Source organism: Sturnira hondurensis, unplaced genomic scaffold (assembly GCF_014824575.4).
Source record: "Sturnira hondurensis isolate 20B ecotype Veracruz unplaced genomic scaffold, ASM1482457v3 Scaffold0022136, whole genome shotgun sequence".
Lineage (NCBI taxonomy): Eukaryota > Metazoa > Chordata > Mammalia > Chiroptera > Phyllostomidae > Sturnira > Sturnira hondurensis.
The window spans coordinates 3,648,350-3,668,005 of NW_028094767.1; the positions used below are offsets into that span (position 1 = coordinate 3,648,350).

At 37.8% G+C, this 19,656-nt stretch overlaps 1 pseudogene; it reads left to right on the forward strand.

The window, feature by feature from the left end:
* The first annotated feature begins 18,750 nt into the window (after window positions 1-18,750).
* On the forward strand, window positions 18,751-19,080 carry LOC118978693 (60S ribosomal protein L36-like; annotated as a pseudogene).
* The last annotated feature ends 576 nt before the right edge of the window (window positions 19,081-19,656 follow it).

Here is a 19,656-nt window from a genome sequence, read left to right on the forward strand (position 1 = left end):
AATTTCACATTACATTTAGAATATAACTAAAAAGAAAGTCTCTACTTTTCTAGTCAGTCTCCTTTCGACTCCGTTCTCCAGTTTTAGGATTCATTAATTAGAGGTATTCCTCTTTATCTGCACCTAATACATTCCTGCAAATGTGCCGGACCATGACTTTCAGATGCTGTGAGCCTGCCTTCCAATCATTTAAATGGAAAAAAGTAATAAAGCATTCCCATCCATCCCAAATCTCCAATATCACCAAATATGACTAAAACCCTCCTAAATACACAAAACAACCCACCAGGAATTCTTGCATAACACAAAGCATTCAGAACACTAATTACTTAATCATTTAAGGCTTAATGAACTCATTAGTAAGTGTTTTGCCTGAAGCCAGCAACAATACCACTAACGCATCAAATGTGAAGTTTTTGTTTTACATTGCAACAAATATGTCCAGTAATGTACATGTACATAATATACTGGAATATGTTTGAAAGATAGATCACCTACTTTCTTCACAAGCTTTTCCACTTTCACATAAGCAATTATATGGAACAATTCGGGGAAGATGATAATTATAGTGCCCAACAAATTTGAACAGGTAAACGCAGGATTCCATTCTACGGGAAGCACAGCTGAGACACACCTGTAGCAGTCTCCAAACCCTTTCGTCTTTACCAGCCAGCAACATAAATGTGTGGCTGCAAATTTGTCACATGGGTTTCAAACAGACTTAATGTTCTGTAAATAGTTTTGAATGTCAATATGACTTATAAGTTAAAATGTCACGCACTAGTCATATTATTTTATTAATGACACTTGACAGTTTCTTCTACTCCCACTCCCCTAGATGGATTGTGTTTTGTAGCAGAATTGCTAGTTGTCTCCTGATATCCGTTTTTTCCCCCTTTCAGTGTAAGATACCTATCATTTTACCTGGCACGCAATGGCTTGGAATAAAAATATTTCCCAATTTCCTTTGCTTATAGGTGTGACTGTGTAGCCACTTTCTGGTCAAGAGATACACACACCCTCAACTTCTGGGAACTACTCTTCACAGTTGAAGTTAAGACTTAGGTTTTCCTCTTCTTATTCCCGCTGTCTCATAACAGACACAATACCGGCACACCAGCATCTAATTCAGACTGTAAGTTACCTTGGGAAAAGAAGATATACACGGAGGAGGAACAGGATCAGAGAGTTCTGAGCTCCTGACATTGTGAAGAATCACTCACCTCCCAGATTGATTTCTGCACCATTTCTGCACCAAACTTTGATCTTTAGGGTATTTTGTTTTTGTTACTCTCAGGCAATTCTAATCTCAAATGACACTGTGTCCTTTCTCTGCTCACCAGATATTCTGGGCTTAAACATGATATAGAGTTCACTGCATGCTACTGTGATTATCTCTTCGTCCAGATAAGTGCCTTAAGGGCAGGCTCTATGTCACCTTTGTACCCCCTAAGAACCTGAAAAATGGTATAGGCTTAGGAAATGTTTTAAAAGCCTTGTTATTGTGTTCTGACCATCGAAAATGTCACTGGGAGTCCTGACCATCGAAACCGTCCGTTTCCACACTAAAAGCCCTCTGAGAGCCTCTACTATGTTTTCCTTAAGTGAGAATTTCTTTAGATATACGTATTTGAGTGTTCTAATTTCAACATAAGAAAGCATATTTATTAAAGTTTTTATTTTTTTAAAGAGGGTCTCATTTAAAGCCTGGTTGGGTGAAGAATTAAGAGACAATTCCAATCCAAACTGAGTCAGCACTTTGTAACGTGAGACAGGACAAGATCATTAACCTTTATGTATCTTTGGACATGTTTTTACAGGTGTAGCCAAATTAGAGGGAACTAAATCATCTACTCTATCACAATCATTAGAACTTTAATTGGGATGGCTAGTTCCATCCCTATCTTTCAAGCTATTCTGGTTAATAGCTTGAAATGAAGAAAAAACATTTCCAGTACTTGAGAACAGTATCACACTGCTATTTATTCAGTACTTACTGCATGTCAGTCACCATTCTAGGAGCTTTACATAAAATGATCTCATTTAATTTCAGCAAGAGCCCCGTGGCACATGCCTTGTCATCATGAGGTGAGGAAAATGACAAGGTGACATTCAGGGCCTTCGTGTAAGTTCATTATGTTAGTAGTGTGTTTCTGAGCACTTACAACGTGCTAGGCACTCTTCTAAAGGTTTACATGTATGAACTCACTTAAACATCGTAGCAACACTACCAGATAGTGTTACTGCCCTCACTTTACAGATGAGAAAATGGAGGCATCGGGAGGGTAAATAACGTGCCCAACCCCACACAGTTCCTAAGTGGCAGAGCTGGGGTTAACACTCACATAATAGTAGAGACCCAGAGTCCCTCTCTTTACTATTACGTTTTGTTGCCTTTCATGGTAATTGCTGGAGTAGGAAGTGTAACTGAGAATCTGTGCTCTGAAAGTCCATCATTGCTAATGTGGAGACTGCACCTCCAATGGGCTGTTCCCAGTCAATCACTGAACAAGGCAGGGATGCAAAGGCCAACTTCTTTCTAGGAGTAAAGGTACTCAACTCAGCTCACCACCAATATTGTCTTAAGAGCTCCCTGATGGCCTTGCCAAACCTTCCTTAGACTACAACGGCAATTTAGGACATTTCCACCAAACCTTCCCTACCTCTCCTTCCATCCTTCACTAGGGATCAGATTTTCATCTAATGACTCCCCTAGCCTTTTCTGACTTTCTGTTTTCTCTCATGCTGGGCATTTTCCTTGAAACTTTTTCATCCCATCTTGGCATCTGCTTCTAAGGAACTGAGCTGCCATGGTTTTGATAAGCCAGTTCTTCTGGGAGTTCTTCTGGGGGGGAATCAGACTAGGTTCCCTGGTGAGAACGCAAAGAGGGCATTCCTCTCACCCCCAGGTGCTGCTAAGGGAAAAGGGAAGCCTGAAAAACCCCAGGACCCTCTGCACTGTGCTTGGCAGAATGCACTCAGGTTTTAGGGGTCGGGCCACTACCTCCAATGGAAAAGAAGAACAGGAACCTTCAAGGAGACTTACTTCCCTGAGACCACAATGAACAGTGCTGGCAAAGGCTCCCCTGAACACAGGAAGACCTTGGGAGGAAGCAGACAGATTGCATTGTTTGGGGAAACAGGGAGCAGGGGAATCTTCTAATTGGACAATGGCAATAAAAAGAAAAATTATGCCTCTTTATCACTAGATTATAAGAAAGGACAGTTGAAATCAATGATCTCATTGCAGCTTTGATTGGTATAATTCACAAAGAATCTTTCATGCCTTATTGCTTGTAGAATTTTTAAGTTTGATCCTCACCTCAGTCCATGAGTAAGGGTTTTTTTTTAAACGATGATGATGCTAAGAGGTTAAGTATCCCTGAGCCTCTCACTGTTTATGGAGGGATACGAAAACTGACTCAGAGCCCCTCTGGAGCTTCCACTTTTCAATCTCACCCACGTTCTCCAACTTGCTTCATCAAAGTCCTCTTTGTGGGTACTAAGAACTAGTTCATTGAACAGGACAGGAGTCTTGGGAACTCCGTGGGATGAGGATTCGAGCATCCCTGACTTCTCCAGCCACGGAACACCAAACACTGTTGAAATGTCAAACTCACTCTTAAGCTGAGAGGTAAAGGAAGATCAGGAGTTGGCCAGGAGATGGAGGCCCAGAAGGAAAGTGAGAGAATCCCTAGCAGTAGAAAGCCTAGAAACGATGCAGTTTGGCAAATTAAGGCAGTAGGAGGAAAGTCAGAGCTGTTGGAAGACAAAGCTGAAGGTGCTAAGTGGGTCAAGCACAAAGTTACAGCATGTCTTAAAGTACTGTCCAAACTGAGGAGTCCCCCTTCCCCCCCCAAAGAAATCACTGATAGTTTTTAAGCAAAAACCAAAAAACAAAAACAACTTAGTTTTTTCACTGTACAGGTTTACTCTAGCCACTGTGCCAGGGGGTCCCACCCACAGCTGGCAGCCCATGCGTGTCCCAGGATGGCTGTGAAAGTGGCCCCACACAAAATCCTAAATTTACTTAAAACATTATGAGACTTTATTTTTGCGATGATGTGTCACAGTGTATTTAATGTGTGACCCAAGACAATTCTTCTTCCAGTGTGACCCAAAGACGCCAAAAGGTTGGACACCCCTGGTAGACTATTTGAAAAGGGGTCTGCAACGCAGACATTTTATTATTTCCAATGCCTTCAAAGAAGACAGGAGAAACAGTCTGCTAAGGACACAAACTGTATCACCTAGTATCATTACATTATTAGTAGCAATTATTAATTATTGATTGTCATATTACATTAATGAGTGTAAGAATTATGTACAGACCTCACTTTGAGACATTATTTCAAACACATATAATTATTGCCATTTTCAAGTAATAAAACAGGCTTTGAAAGGTTGAGAAACTTATCATAAGAGTGTTAGGGCCGAGATTCAAAGTCTAGTTTTCAGTCTTTCAAGCCTAAGCTCTTTAGGAGTTTGTTTCACTGGAGGATTTGGTATAGCTCAGCACAGGGATCAAGACTTAAGCAAGTCACAACCCTATTCCCAAGGATCTTACAAGACAATGGGGAACATCAAATCATGACCACAGCCCTGGAGTATATATGTAAATTCAGTCTGTGGAAAGAAAGCTGCAACTACCAGATTTCAAAAAGTAAACTGATAAAGTCCCATCACTTGTGCCCCTGCAGATACATAGCACTCACACTCTCTCTCTCCCAGAGAGCTAAGAACACAGAATCCAATGAGAGCAAGAAAGGGAATTTACTTGAATATTTAAATAACTTTGTAGCTTTTTTAGTCAGATAATCAAGGTAAAATATTTTTTCCAAATTTTAGGTGTATAGCCATTCAAATTATATCACAAAATCCAAAATTCATACTTTGATTATTCCCTGTTTCCTATGACCTACATCAAAATATATAACAGGGTTTTCTGTAATTAATTAACCTAACACATGCACAGGTCTTTATATAAGACAAAATCATTTCACATATTTTTACTCTTTTAATTTTCTTATCTGATTCACAATTTTTTAAAAAGTCAAGTAAACACAACAAATATTTAGTGACTTCATTCACTGACCATGGTTTGTGTTGACTATGACCTATAAAGGAAATCTCAGATACAATACTAGTTTAATACATAAATCAAATTCTAAGTTGAAGGCCAGGAATACTTTTCTGAGAGGACACATGCACTACACAAAAACTCACAAATCTGATTCTTCTCCAAATTTACATAAGTATTTTCATTCCATGGGTTTAAATTTTTCTCATATCTCGAACACGAATTTATGCAAAATAGATTTTTCAGCATGAAATTATAATAAGAGCCATAGAATGTGCACACCTCGCACCAGAACTCTACAGTGTGTCCACACAGGGCATGAATTACACTGTCCCTTCAGCTACTACTGTCTCATCCAATGAGTCAGCAAAGGACTTCTTGTTAATTCCATTTCAGTATCCTTTCTACCATCCATTAAAACATTTAGCATTCTGAAATACAGAGCGAACTTCCTGTGGAAGTAATAAATTCTCCATTTGGGAGGAGATTATCTGCCCAATTGAACAATGATCTCTATATCGATAAACCCAATTGTCTATTTTCAGTCTATCTGCTCATTCTGTTCCTTGGGACAATGTGCACTTGGCTTCCAGGATACCACACTCCCTGGGTTTCCTTCTTTCATTTCCAGCCTCTCAACGGAGGAACACCCAAAGGCTCTCGCCAGGGATCACTGCTCTTTTCTACCAATGCTTTCTCCTTTAAGTGTTACCTGTACACTTATAACTCTCAAATATATCTACAGCTCAGATGCTTCCTTCAACTCTAGGTCTGTGTTTATAAGTGCCCACTCCACAATTCCATCTATGATGTCTAACAGGCATCTCAAATTTAACATGTCTAACACTGAGGTCCTGGTATTCCTTCCAACTTCCCCACTCATTCCCCCTCCCCCACCAGATAGGCAGAATCTGTCCCTTTAAAAGTCTTTCCTAGCTCAGTAAATTAGTAAATGGATGTTCCATTTTTACATTTTTTAGCCCCCACCCAAAACATTTAATGATCTTTGACTCTTTTTCTCACATTGTATATTTTATCTGCAAAGACATCCTTTGAGCTCCACTTGCAAAATATACCCAGACTCCAACAAATTTTTAAAACCTAGTAACTACCCTACCCTACCCTACCTAGATAGCCTGGTAACTACCCTTATCAAAGTCATTGCCTATCACCAACATTACTGCAATAGCCCCCAAGTGATGCTCTTGCTTTTGCTTTGCATCTCTATGGCCATGCTCAGCACCACAGCCAGAGTCCCTGCTCAGCACAGAAGCCAGAGTGACCAAAGTAAAATGTTTCTCAAGTCATGTCACTTTTCTGGCTAAACTCTGCAATGTCTCACTACTTCACACATGGCAAAAACCAAGATCTCTCCAATGGATGACAAGGACCTGCGGTTGTGGAACTTTTTTAGCATCATTTCCTGCTACCTTTGCTGCTGATTCTGCTGTAGACACAAAGGCTTCCCTGGTGTTCTTGGATTAGTGTAATGCACTAGGAACATCCACCATGCTGATTTTTCTCTTCCTCTATTTAATGTCAGTTTTCCACTTTGTATAATAAAATAACAGAATTTGGATTTTTCACATCTCTTTGAAAATATGGAAAAAATCACATCTAGAGAGTCACGTTATATACATCTAAGAAGCAAAGTGCAGGTTTAGCAGCCAACCATAAAGGCTACTGTGCATCACTTAATCACAAACAATTATGACCACCACTGTTCTGACTGGAAATACATCTCAGCCTTAACGTGCTCCCATTAGGATGAAATTGTGTTAATAACTGAATAAAACATTTTAATATTAACATAGAGCAGGGCTAACAATGCGTGATGAACACTGACAAAAGTGGATGGCAGTCTGCTCCCTTCAGCAGGTACAGTCATGCATTTGTCTCTGCCCATGTCTGTCATACAGGCCACCATGACTGACCCCCAAAGCGGGTGCTGCTGTGGGAACTTTTGTCCAAAGGCATCCTTTTAAAGACTGAATGGAATCAACTCATTCAATAGAATAAACTATTTTAATAAAGGTCATAAAAACATCAGCATTTCTTCATTAGAGTGAAAATAATCAGGATTCCCACTGTATGAAAAACGTCAGGGTTTCAGGGTTTCACTAGCACATACTCTGTGACTGTCAAGCATGTTTTATTTTCCCCAATTAACAGCCATTTTTAAAAGATTGTAATTCCATTTACATCACATCATCATCGACTTTTATTTACATAAATGTACCATCAATGCCTCTCCAAAATTTTGTGGATCATGTTCTTTCTTTTAAATTCAGTTAAAGTAACACCACAGAGTGAAGTAGTTCTGGAATGGGAGAGGTAAGCTTTCAAAAATTCTATCTTCCATTCAAGTAATGAAAACACTTGCAAACTTGTCAAAAATGAGTTTTCAAAACTCTGAAAATTAACAATCCAAGAAGAAATTACTCAAGAATAAATGTCTTAATCCTGGGGCAAGAGTATGCTTTATGGTATTTTCAAGTGCCCTATTCCCATTCCTCTTTCCCTAGCTTCACAGTAGCCTTCAAAACCAGCTGCCTCAGAACCAAAGTATCTGTGAAAACCAGAAGCCTGGGAAGTTAGTTTCTTACTTAGAAAAAGAAGTGTAAACTGAACTGAGAACAAGGAGAAGAAAGGAAATAATGAAAACAAGAGCAGATGTGGAGAGTACTATAACAATATTTCCCTGACAGCAAAAGCAAGACAAAGACATGATCTACATAAAGGAAACTTCAGGTCAAAATACCTTATGAATATATATGCAAAAAAGTCATCAACAAATTGAATATAGCAATTTATACAAAAGATCACACCATGACCAAATGTAATATTATAGGAATGCAAGGTTGGTTTAACATATGAAAGTCAATTAATGCAATATACCAAATTAATAGAACAAAGAACAAAACCCACATGATCATCCAAAAATGATGCAGACAAAGCAACTGACAAAATTCAAAAACTTCACGAAAAAAAAACCACTCAGTAACTAGAAATAAAAAAGAACTTTCTCAATCTGAGAAATGGCATCTATGAAAAACCCACAGCTAATAACATACAACAGAGAAAGACTGAGTTCTTCCCCAAACCTGTGAATAAAATGAGGAGGTCTGCTTTCATCACATCTGTTCAAAATTGTACTGGAGGATCTATTCCGGACAATTATGCAAGAAAAAAATTTAAAAGGCATCTGGAAACAATGAAAAGTAATATGTAATAGCATTTTTATTTGTAGATGATATCATCTTCTATGCAAAAATATAAAAGTTCTAAGGAAGCCATAAAAACTTTTTAAGAATAGTAACAAACAAGCTCAGCAAGCACACGGGACACAAAAATCCATTGATTCCTATATTTTAGCAATAAAACAAACAAAAAGATTAACCTTGAAGATGTCGTGACTGATCTGAGAGACACAAACTCTTTACTTAAATATTGTTACACATATCAGGTGCATAAGTCAAGGTCATGACTAGCTGGGCATTTGTATGTGACTAGCATTAAGCCATAATGCTTAAGTCATCAGTTTGGTTATAACACATTTTGTAAGGGTATGTAATATTCAATAATAACTTATATCTGAGAGATACCATGAACTCCAAAGTCAGTGTTGGTGTGTTTTTTCCTACAAACCTCAAAGTCAGTTTTGTGGGTGTGTTTTTCATTTACCATTGAAATAGCTGGAAAGATCATTGATTTGATAATCCAAGAGATGTTGAAGAACTTCAGCAAATGCTACTTGAGTCCAATGAGGAGAATGATAGAGCCAAATGTGAACATGAAAGTGATTTAGCAAATGAAGATTATGTAGAATTTTGTTCAGAAGATTCGGATACTGAGCAAGATATTTCTACTGAAAAAAGTGAAGATGAACTAGACATGAATGAAGAGAATTTTTTTGGAAAGGATAAAGAATCAAAGTAAAGGGGAAATCCAATAAAAAAACAAATTAGAAAACAGACACAGAATACTTTGTGTCAACTAGTTCAGCCAAACACAAAAAAAGCCAAGACAAAACTTAAAACTTGTAACAGCTTTATCACAAATGATATTTTAGATCTAATTTTATTATATACAAATAAATACATTGATCCTATTTTGAACTGGTTATCACAGGAAACAGGTGCTAGATGAATAGATGAAATGGAATGGGAAGCATTTTTAGGCTTCTTATATTTAGCTAGTTTACATCGAAGCAATCAGCTAAATTTGTAGGGTTTATGGGCTATAGACAGTAGTATGGGTGAACTTATTAGACTTATGAGATCTTTATGGAGATTTAGATGTATTCATAATTATATCAGGTTTGATGACAAACCTTCTTAGAATACCTGAAAGTGGACAAATTAGCAGCTGTGAGAGACATTTTCTCAGCACTTGTAGAAAATTGTAAATTATGTTACTCTATGGGACAAAATGTAGTAGTTGATGAAATTCTACCTGGATTTAAAGGCAAATGTGGGTTTGGACAATTATTCTACCCAGGCCCAGTAAATATGGCATAAAAATTTTGCTATAGTCAATTTAGAAGTATTTTACATGGGAAACCTTGAAATACATGCCAGTAAGCAGCCTGAAGGTCCTTACTTGATTAGTGATAAAGCAGCAGGCATTCTCAGCGGACTCGCAGAGTGCATTTACTCATCAGGACTCAATATTACAGCAGATATACAGGGTCCAGCACAAATAACAGCTTTTTTTATTACATAATATTTTATTACAAAATCATAAGCATGTAATTCTGTAACATAACAATATCACACTCAAATACACCATATTGTATTTTAGGTGAAATGTTCAAATTAAAACTATGCATTATTACACCCATATCATGACCCTACCAACCACACTCAAGCAGGAATTATTTCTGCCAGACCCTCTATAAATCTCACCTCTGACTCGAAAAAGAAGCAACTTTCATATGCAGGTTCTGTTTGTAAGAATAAACCTCAAACACCCCCTGAAGTTGTGTCTCCTAAAAACAGGCCTGAAAAATTCAACTTATTTGCTTTTGATACAGATTGCACACTTGTATCTCATATACCCAAAGGGGGGGAAATGTAGCTTTATTTCCAAGTATGCATTTTGGTGATGTCATAAATTTACATTTGCAAAAGCCTGACATAATAGAACATTACAGCCAAACACCGTCAGGAGATGACACTGTGGACCAAATAATAGGTGCATATAATGTGTCCAGGAACACCAGAAGATAACCTATGATTATATTCCACACAATTTTGAATATTACAGGAATAAATGCTCAGACCATTCACACACAACCTATGCTATAATATTTTTGACCATGACCTCCACAGGTTTGAACAATAAAAAGAGAAATAACCCAATTTAAAAATAGAGAATTTGATTAGACATTTGTCCAAAGAAGATGCACAATGACCAGCACATGAAAATATGCTCAATTTCATTATTCATGAAGACTTGCCCATCAATACCACAGAGATATGCTACTTCATACCCACTGGGATAGCTAATATAAAAAAAAAGATTTACTATAACAAGGCAAAGATGTGGAGAAATGAGAAACCTTAGTCCTTAAATGTGGGATTGTAACAGTAGGTTCACATGCTTTGGAAAACAGTTTTCCAGGGTGCAAAGTGTTTAACATAGAGTCATCATGTGCACCAGCTATCATGCTACTATTTATTATATAGCCATGAGAACTGAGAATATGCGTTCATACAAACAATTGTATGTGAGTGGTCATAGCAACATTATTCACAACAGTTAAAAAAGTGGAAACAACTAAGTTTCCCTCAACAGATGTATGACTAAACAAAAATGGTATATCTATACAATTAAATATTATCCAATAATAAAAAGAAATAGAGTATTGGTATACATTACATGGTTCCACATTGGATAGAACCTTGAAAAATTATGCTAAAAGAAATAAGCTAGTCAAAAAAGACCACATATGTCATAATCCCATTTACCCTAAATGCTTAAATTCAACAAACCTTCAGAGACAGAAAGTAAATTAATGGTTTCCAGGGGTTGGATGTTGGGGAATATGAGGAAGTGACTGTTAATAGGAATGGGTTTCTTGGGGGGGGCGGGGAGATGATGAAAATATTTGCAGTCACACAATAATGATAGTGGCACAAGTCTGTCAATATAATAATAAAAAACACTGAAATTTACATTTTACCTTGCTAAATTTATACTATGTAAATTGTATCTCAATAATGCTACTATTTTAAAAAATATAGCACCAAGACTGCTTTATTGCATATAACATTTGAAATTGAGGAAATGAGAAAAAAAGAAAAATGTTGAACCCAGGTCTACAAATGTTATTGCTCTCTCCCTAGGCAAACTGCTTCCCTCTCTTTTGGATTCTTAGGGTACTCAGTTCATACTTTTACATAACAATGCCATTACACTGCCATCACATGTTCTCATGCCTGTCTCCCTTATTACTCCAGGTACTTGTGATGGTCACATACTCTGCCTCATTCTACCTATATAGTCATCACAGCTCACACGTACATTAGACACTCAACAGGTAGTTGGGGAATAAAAAGAATTAGGTTAGAATAATCAGAATTAAAGTAAAAGTATTCTAAATACTCTACTTATAAATCCTGTGCTTGGTATGAGATAATATTTTTACATTACATTGCTGCTTTTCTCAGGCAAAGGCCTGTGTTCAAAGATTTACTAGCTGTCTTCATATAGGACTCAGTATTATTTTCTAGACATTCTCTAGACAGATCTACTTGGCCCAATATATATGTTATTGCTACACCAATAAACGAATAGATTTATATAGCTACAGTGCTTGAACAGACTTCAAGAGCCATTGGGATAAAATCTACCTTAGTGACGTTTAAGAAACTAAGAACCAAAGTAGGTGTTTGTAAAACATCACCTATGCAGGCATAGAGAGAAATACAATTGATACACAGGTATCCTAATTCCCAATCCAGGGCTGATTTTGCCAAAAATACCCTAAGTTTAATAAACCCGGTATGTAGGCTTTCATAAAATATATGCTCACAATATACAATTTAACCTAAACACTTTTAATAATTTGCTGCCTTAGCCCATAATGCTAAAATTTAACAGAGCAATCTTTTCTTAGATAATGTGGATCATATGACTTCCTAGCTTAAAAACTCTGAAAGGGCTTCATATCTCATTCTGAACAGAATCCAGATTCTTTACCAATGCCAAGGAGCTTTATTCCACTTGCTGCACATCTCTCTCCAACCTGAACTAGCAGCCCTATTCCTCTTGACCAGCACACCTTAAATAGACAAGCTTCCTCCCAGGTCCTAGTATACTCAGAGCTCTCCTACATGCCTCCGAATGGGCACCTGGATTGCATCTTTTTCCACAACACGTCACTTCTGTTTTGGGTTTTTTGTGTGTGTGTGTGTTTGTTTTGGTTTTTTAATGGCTATTCATCCTTCAAGACTGAACATAAATGTTATGTTCTCAAATAGGTACTACCTGACAACTCTATCTTAGTCTTCCCATTTGTGTGTCCTGTATTCTTTACCTTCATAGAACTAAACTTTTAAAAGTTTCCCATTGACTTATTCTCATAATATTTTGTCTCCCACTCATCTACATGCACTATGCCAGCAGAGACCAAATTTATCTGTCTAATTCATTATATTACCCCCACTCTGAAAGTCAGAGTAGATACTCAATAAATGTTTTCAGATGAACAAGTAAGTAAATGGTGATTAAAAGAGCCTTGCTCCAGCACAGCAGGCCCGGAATTGCAGAGAAACTTGGAACAGAGGAAACTAATAAAAGGGTATTACCCTCTGTCTTCTCAGCACCCAATGATTGTTCTATCTACTTACTTGCCTGAATTTAAGAGAAAAAAAATTCTCAAATAACAAATAATTTGTTTAAAGGCTAGAAGCAATAAACTGTCTTCTAGCAACTGATTAATCAGCAAAAATTCACTAATCAGCTCAGTATTAGTTCCTCAAGGGTAGAGAAAAGAGGGATGAGCTGTGGCTCTAGTCTTCAAATTGCTTAAAATTTAATTGAAAGAGGAGAATAAACATTGTGGACAGTTAATTAAAAATACAAGGCTGTACAGAGTAAGTGGAAATATCTAATTAATATTTGACCACTTTTGTTAGAGACATACATTTGGGATATAGTATAACAGTGATTATTTAGGTAGAGAGCCCAGATGAATTCTTATGATGCACACACATACATTTATACCCACAAGCACAGTGGTGTATTTCATAATTTTAGCAAGCTCAAAATTAGGAGTCAGTGGAAATAGAAATAGGAAGATGGCTGATGGGCTTCATTCATTCTTTTATTTATCTACTCAGGCAAGCATGCAGGCATTCTTGTGAAATGCTATAGAGAATAAGACAGCGATGATCACTGACCTTAAGGAACTTACAAGTTGATGCTATAGAAGATAAGAAAGGAGGTATTTTTTTCAAGAAGGAAAAGTTTCGGTAAAGGGGTTGAATGTTGCAGACATCCTACATAGAACTAAGACAAAGGGCTGTAAGATCTGACAAGGAGATCACTGAACACATGGGGAAGTTGATAGATCATTCCACATCCAACCCACAATACCATCACCCCCATAATCACCTTAGGAGTTATTTTTGAGCCCTCCCTCATCTCTTGCTACTTCAGTTGCTGAGTCGTGCTAATTCTCTTATGATCTGCCCACCTTGTAGGCCAACTGCTGTGCAGAAAGTTTAAAAGCAGATGTATCATTGGGGGCTAAAAAGCACACCTGTGATCCTGTGTATGCAGGAGATAAAGACACAAGAGAGGAGGAGACTAGGAGTTTCAAGTACACAGGTTTTCTGCTATGACCAAGGTCAATTACTCCACTGAGTCCTTATTCCGTTAAGGGATTTCCAATATGGATTTTGCTTTTTTCTTTTGTTGGATGAAAGGGCAAACAGCAGTCTAGGGGAGTTCTATTTTTTCCCATACTCTTGACTTTCAACTTCTTCATCTGCTAACCGCTGTTATCCTGCCCAACCCTATTTTGTTGCACCCTGCCTGATTCTGTCCTGGTAACCTGTTCACACAGCTCCGCGGGGTCCAGAGGCCTTATTAGTGAGTGACTTTGTTTCTGAAAGCACAAGCTTTGTGCCTTGGCTCAGTCCAGCCCAACTCTATCACTGCCACCTCCTCAGGCCGCCACTCGGGCTTCCCTGCCTGAGATGGTGTGATTATGTGAGTGCGGCAGGAGCTTCCGCGCACTCCTTCCCTGTGCAACTTTGGTCTTTTGTTCTCACAGGTGCCCACTGAGGTATTTTTAAACAATTTATCTTTAGGATGCTATTTTCAACCTACTTTTTAAAATTTTTCCTTCCCTGATTTTGAGAGTGCTGTTGCTAGGTCTGATTATAATGGTGCCAAAGGTGCTATGTCACCCTTTGTATTCTATGTATTTTAAAATATTTTTTTGGCTAATAACATTATTTCCTGCTCTTGTTGGAGACTCAGTGGCAGCTGTTTTTAGGACAGAGTTCAGGCAACTTTTTAAGATGTCAAATCCTGGTAACAAGACTGATGGTGCTGATCACTTTATAGTACATACAAATAATGGGTTATAATGCTGTATAGCTGGAGCTTACAAAATGGTATATACCAATTTTACTTCAATTTTAAAAAGTCCTGATAATCAAAATTTCTTGATTTTTTGTGTGTTTTTAACCTACTAAGTCCTGATCATCAAAATGTCTTGATTTTTTTCTCTGTGTTTTTTAACCTACTAAGATTTGTGGGAAACTTTACGAGTTATAACTGGGACTGCAGGTAGCCTAAAATGGACCAGGTAGAGTCTGAAAATGAAGTGTTAGATGTAATCCCAGAGTTTCTGCTGGGGAACTTCTTTTTTAAAAGATTTTATTTGCTGTGAAAGAAAGAGGGGAAGGGGGGGAGAAAGAGAGGAAGGGAAACATCGATTTGTGAGACACAAATCTATCAGTTGCCTCTCACACACCCCCAACTGGGGACCCAGCCTGCAACCTGGCCATATGCCCTGACTGGGAATTGCACAGGCAACCTTTTGGTTCTAAGGCCAGCACTCAGGCCACTGAAGCATATCAGCCAGGACACAATGGGTAACTTTAACAAATTTCTCTCCTATTGTGTCTTTAGTTTTAACTTTAAATGACTTTTAAATGATTTGACTGGCTCACATGATAAGAATATGAAGATTATAAAATGAGTGTTTCAACCTCTGTTGAGGACTTCCATGCCCTCCTTTCCATTCATTTATGAAGAAAATTTTCTACACCACACACTGTGCAGAATAAGATCCTTCTGCTACTCAGAATACCAGGGGGGTGATATTGGTTACTGACTGTCATGAAACCTCAAAGACTACAGATTCATTATAATGTAGCCCTAAAAAACTATTTATGCTAGAGCTTATATCTAAATAAATGATAAAACTGAGCACTAGATCAATCAAAGTATTGGGTTTTGTTCATCAATGGAAATGAAATGCTGGAAATTTTTTTTCTATCCCTCTTTGTTGACTATTTATTTAGCAAAATTTCATTGCATATTTTGTACAATAAGAGAAGATCTTTTAGAACAGGAGAAGAGCAAAAGTAAAATACATGGAAGGACCCCCAAAAGACCCCACGATTGTCTTCTGGAGGGCAGGCCCCTTGTAGTACAGGCTTCCCCTGCTCGGTGAGTGTTCTAGGGACCCATCTGTATCAGCGTGCCAGCTGATGTTCTGAGAGGCTGCAGTCAGCTTCAGTGAATTTTTTAAAGACCCTTTCAACATGTTTTTCCATTTCATGATGGGTGATTTATAAGTGCACCTGCCCACAACACATTGAGTATTCCATAGTTTTTGACCAAAAACAGCATGATCCTTGTGCCCCACCCTTCCTATTCACCCAATCTCTGAGTGACTTTTTTTTGTTTCCCTGGATGAAAAAAATCTCAAAGGGAAACATTTTGCTGATATGGGAGGGATGAAACAAAAAAACAGCAGAAGCACTAAAAGTCATCAAAATCGATGAGTTCATAAACTGTTTTGAACAGTGGAAATAATGTCTTGATAGGTGTATTGCACTAAATGGAGAGTACTTTGACAGTGACTAAAGTTTAAATATGTAAGAATAAATATACAATTTTTTATAAATAAATTCCATTTTGGAGAGTTCTCTCCTCAAATACAGACATGCAAAGAAGCGTGATGTTTGCCTGAAGAGCACTATAGGGATGCTGAGTAAGACGGGGCTGATGTAGGGTCTGGGGATGTGGCGTGTGGTCAGACCATCAAGGGTCTCGTGTGGTAATCTAAGGAGATCAAGTTTCTAGCTTTAGGCTGACTCCGAGAGTTCTGGCTTCCGAGAAAGAGTGGAATTGATTACTTTAATTGACATTGGGAAATAAATGGACTAAAAGCAGAGTATTTGTGTTTTGTTTGGGTGTTTTAAATATGAAAGGACAGAAATATACAGACAGCGATATTCAGTAGACAGAATGCACAATATAATTTGTCTCTGTGTGAGTGTGTGTGTCTATGTGTATATATAGAGGGGGCTGAAAAACATTTAATAAATGGGTAGAAGAGGGTTGATGGAAGAAAATCTTGCAAAAAGGATTATTTAGAGGACCTGAGTAGATTAGCATCTGCAAAAGTAATGAAAGGAGAGAACTTTATAAAGGAGAGAATTATCAACACTGCCAAATGCCTAAAGCTGAGTAAGCAATACAACAATGAAAACAAAACAACTGAATCAGGCTATTAGAAATTTATCTGTGGTCAAGGGGCAGGTTTCAGTGTAGTGGCCAGGGCATTAGTCAGGCAAAGGGAGGTAAAGAAGTAGTCCCTTCCACTGAAAGAAGTTTATTGGTAAACAGGAAGGAGAACATGGAGCAACAGTATTTAAAGTGGGGCAAATGCATTAGGGTAAAGTTTGTTTACTTGTTTTCAGATGGGTAAACTTTAAGTGTGACCACCGGCTGAAGAATAGAAAACTATAATAAAGAGAAACTGAAAAGAAAAAAACTGTAGAAGGAACCATTATACCAAGGCTTAGAGACAATGACCTTTTTAGCCATTAGTTTTTCAAACTATATTTACATAGTGTTATTAATATATTTGAGATATACTCGATGAATACATTTTTTAACTTGAAAATTTTCTGTATCTCATAATCAATAAAAAACAAATTCTTTATAGGAGGAAGTTTAAATTATGATTTCAAATTACTTCCCAAATATTTTTTTTGCTTTCGTTATAAATCAGGGCATTTTTGCCACATGACTTACAAGAAGTCATATCATGTATTGATATCAAAGAAAGACAGGACACAGTGCAAGCTTACACTGCTCCCTTCCCATTGCCTCTCACAGTTCCCAGAAACTCAGTGAAATGAGTGAAAAACAATAAATTAGAAAAGCTTGTCCTGATGCTAAAATCGGGGAGCATCACATCAATATCTCAAATTTTGAGAAATGTCTCTCTGATAAACAGCACTTCAGTCCAAATTATAATACAATACTAAAAGTTGACATTCAACTATCCTTCTTAAAAGCAGTAAAATGACACGAAAAGGGGAGAAGTGATGGAAAAAGTTACAAGAGCAATATGAGAGAGGACGGTCAGAAGTACGGGCTAACTGGGAAACATGGGGAACATGCCCCCTGAAAACATCTCACCCGACCACTGACGAACAACAGTGGACAGGCTGGCGGGAGACGCAGGTATCCTGCTTACTTGATGTTACGCTAGTGAACAGCAATGTGTCACTAGCCTTCACTACATGAGGTGCAGCACTTAAACATTAATAACACTGGAGAAATTTTAAAAGTTGTCAAAGAACTCTATTTCCTTATCTTAAAATGCCAGACTCCAATTGTTTCAAGCTGTCAANCATCTCACCCGACCACTGACGAACAACAGTGGACAGGCTGGAGGGAGACACAGGTATCCTGCTTACTTGATGTTACGCTAGTGAACAGCAATGTGTCACTAGCCTTCACTACATGAGGTGCAGCACTTAAACATTAATAACACTGGAGAAATTTTAAAAGTTGTCAAAGAACTCTATTTCCTTATCTTAAAATGCCAGACTCCAATTGTTTCAAGCTGTCAAAATACTTCTACACTCATGAAACCACGCAAAAGAATTGAGATTCTTGCCAATGTACAGAACCAACGGACTCTTAATAGGAAAACTTAACAACACACACTTTAAAGAACAAAAGATAGATATATCATAACCATATTTCTGTTTGAATCTCTGTATATCTATTTGTCCATCTCACCAACTAATAGGCAGGGCCATGCATGCTGTAACACCAGTAGCATTTCCATTCAAGTCAGAAACAAGAGCAAATCGACACCATAAGTGTTGTTCCGAGAGTCATTTCCAATGCATTTCAATAAGAAAGTAAAAAGTCTAAAAATTCGAAAAGTCATGTTACTGATACTTGGGATGATTGTTACCTTGAAAGCATAACAAATTAAAATGAAATGACAATATTGAAGCTAGATTTTGATTAGGTGATCAGGTATAATATGTAAAACAAACAAATAAATAAAAGCATTCCTACACTACAGTGAGGGAAAATAGCGTAAATGGGTCCTACTAAAAATGGAAACAGGTCAGCGCTTCCACCACAGCCTCCACTGAGGGACAGCAGGCATGGCTCTCTGCCATCCCATGGCCTGGGACCCAACAAGGGCCACAAAGTGACAAAGAATGTGAGCAAGCCAAGGAACAGCTGCCGCCGTGGGTGCCTCAGCAAACACACCAGGTTTGTGTGGGACATGAGCCGAGAGGTGTGTGGCTTTGCCTCCTGTGAACAGCACACCACAGAGCTAGCTGCTCAAGGTCTCTAAGGACAAGAGGGCCCTGAAATTCATCAAGAAGAGGGTAGGGACACACATCCGTTCCAAGAGGAAGAGAGAGGAGCTGAGCAATGTCCTTGCAGCCGTGAGGAAGGCAGCAGCAAAGAAGGACTGAGACCCATCCCCTCTGTGTAATAAACCTGTTCAGAAAAAAAAAGGAAACAAAAACTACAAAAATACCTTAACTTGAATTATGAAGGATGTGTATAAAAAACTATAGAACTAACACAATACACATAAATGAGATTTAAGTGAATGCTATCCATGATCTGGAATTAGAAGACTAGATATCTAAACAGGTAAATTCATTTACAAATTTAGCATTAATATAATAGGAGGCTCATTGGAATCATACAGAATTATTCTAAACCTCACCCTGAAAATATAAATATAGAATATATTTGATACAGTAAAGAAACGAGGGACCATATGCTTTCTTAAGTATGAATGTATATTTTAAAGTTATAGTATTTCAAACAATATGGTACAAGCAGTAAAAAAAAAAAACCTTGAAATTAAAAGAAACTCTGAAAAACAATCAATAGCCCTGACCTGTGTGGCTCAGTTGGTTGGATGTCATCCCCCAAAGCAAAAGGTCACCTGTTAAATTTGGTTATATTCCAGGTCAGGGCACATACCTAGGTTGAAAGTTTGTTCCCCGGTCCAGGTGCATACGAGAGGCAACTGATTGATGTTTTTC